This window comes from Buceros rhinoceros, unplaced genomic scaffold (assembly GCF_000710305.1).
Source record: "Buceros rhinoceros silvestris isolate BGI_N320 unplaced genomic scaffold, ASM71030v1 scaffold36292, whole genome shotgun sequence".
Lineage (NCBI taxonomy): Eukaryota > Metazoa > Chordata > Aves > Bucerotiformes > Bucerotidae > Buceros > Buceros rhinoceros.
In genome coordinates, this window is record NW_010400099.1 from 11284 (window position 1) to 13747 (window position 2464).

Genomic DNA, 2464 nt, shown 5'->3' on the forward strand with positions numbered 1-2464 from the left:
GGGGAGCAGGGATGCTGCCAGCAGGATGTGCCTCAGCTGATCGGCTGCCGCGGGGTGTGGTGGCCAGGAGCCGCCCGCGCTTTCCGTGGCACTTGGCTAGTGGAATACTTTAGAGACCCTTGTTATTATAATTTATTATTTTTATTAGTTATATTTTAATGTTCTATTTTGAATGCCACCAAGTGTAATATCTTCAGGGGCTGCTTACAGCCCTATTAAAGATACTGGGCTCAATGCAAACGCTCACCAGATACTCGAGGAGAGACTTTTGGGGGATGCTGTTCCCCACTCTGAGTTGCAGCAGCCTTTGCTGTGTGCTGAGCAGCATCTCTCCTCCAGGAGCAAATGTATCCTCTTTTGAAAATGCATCCTAGTCTCATTTTCTTACCTGGCTTTTAAGCCCAAATATCCTTTTTTTTTTCCCTATTTTTTAGGAAAAAAACCCAAACACGGTCTCGCCTTCTCTTCCCCAAGACTTGCAGACCTCAGCTGAAAGGAGCAGCCCAATTTTCAGTGCTGAAATCCCCCCCTGGGGTGTTTGAATCCCCACGGTCCCGTGCACATTTTCCCAGTGCCCAGCAGGGACAGGGGCCGAGCTGACCCGGCAGCATGGGGCATCGCCGGGGCTCCTGGCACTGCTGCCTCCGCAGCTCCCTGTGTTTGGTTTCCTAAACCGTTCCCCAGCACTGCCAGGAAAATGTTATTAAATTTGCTGTCGCCAGGTGTTGGTGGTGTGTGGCGGCCCGTCGTGCCTGGAGGGGTTACAAATTCGCCGTAGCGTTTTTCCGTGGCCTGGCTGGTGCTTTTCTGCCACTGTGCTGGGTCGGAGGCGTTTTGGCTCAGGGTGGCATCTGGACATCTCACTTGTGATGCGGGGCCAGCCAGCAGCCCAGGACAGGAGGCTGCAGCGGAGCCCAAAAGGGTGAAAAAACATTATTGGGTGAAAACCCGCAAGTCACCTAACCACACTGGGATATCAATGGGAAATTAACTGAAAAAAATAGTTTTAGGGCAATAAGGGAGGAAATAAAATGGTATCTGTAGGGTGCAAGAAGATGATATACTGAAATTACAGCGTGCCCCTTGGTTGGGGTTGTGGAATTCTGGCAGAAGGTTCTCAAACGCAGCAGAGTCTCTCCCTTGCCCTTCCCTGCAGTTATGGAAAGGGTACACCCGAAGCAGAGATAAGGAGAAGCTAAAACAACCCCAACACAACCCCAAAACTAAAAAACCCTAACACCACACTTTAAGCTTTATTTTATTCAAGCTCCTGTGGTGCTTTTATTTATTTATTTATTTTCTTTTTCCAAAACCTGTTACTATTTAAATGCAGATTTTTAGCTTTTCCACCCGGGAGCTGGAGCTGGAAATTCTTTCCACTGCGTTGGTGCAGGAGGGAACAAACCGCGGCTTTTAGTTTGCTCAAATAATCCATCCCAGGCTGGAGCCGCGGGTTTCCTCCGCCCCACTCCCTCCCACTCCCAAAACGATCCCGGGGACCCGACGCGGGTGCCAACGGGGACAGGGCTGGGGCAGATGAGGTCACTGTTGCAGCCCCGTTTCCCCTGGGATTTTCACCTAAATTTCCCCCAGACTTTATTCTTGCAAATGCCACGTGGGCACCGGAGCTGCAGACCCGATTGGTGGCTTCATTTTGGGGGGCAAAATCTTCTGCCCTTATTTTCATAGCATTAAGGAAAGGAGGTGGGTTAGCAGTGGGGAAATGATTTGCTTTTCACCATGGCATAGGAGGAGGATGCGTGACCCCATGCGTGACCCCATGCAGGACCCCCTGCACCATGGCAGAAGGAAGCTCGTGCTACCCCACGTTTTGGGGATGAGCCATTTCCAAGAATAAAGGAAGGGAGTTTTGGGGTGGGGTGGGCAAATTTCTTCTTTATCTCACACAGCTCCTTGGACCGTCCTGGAGGGACCAATGGTGTTGGGCTGTGTTTGGTAGTGGTGGGTTTGGAAGAGCAGTGTGAGGGTTGGATGAGCAGTTGGCCCGGACGCCGGTCTGCCATGGGAAGCCTTGCAAACGAAACCAGAAATTTTGGGGGCCAATTTTATTGCCAGCTATTTACAGCGTCCAAGGTGCCAGCCAGAAAACCAGTTGGATTATTTCACCCTAAAGCATTGCCTAGAAAACAGCAAGGACGTTTGTGGCCGTTACGCCTCTGCTAACCACCCTCTTGAGCCCCCATGGCAGCCGTCACCTGCCCCGGGCTGCTGCCATCCGCAGTGCTTCTGCTGGCCCCAAATTTGCTTGTTTTTGGGGCTGTAGATCCCGCAGCCAGGAGGAACCCAGGGCTTGTGCAAAGCTCAAACAGGGACGAGTGCTGGGGCTTTACAGGAACAGCAAACCGCCAGTGTTTGCCGTGGGAGGGGGAGTTGTATCTCGTCTCTTTTATCTTCCTGCCGCCTTTTGAAACAGCCCCGAGCGAGCGGCTGGTGCGGGCCCCCA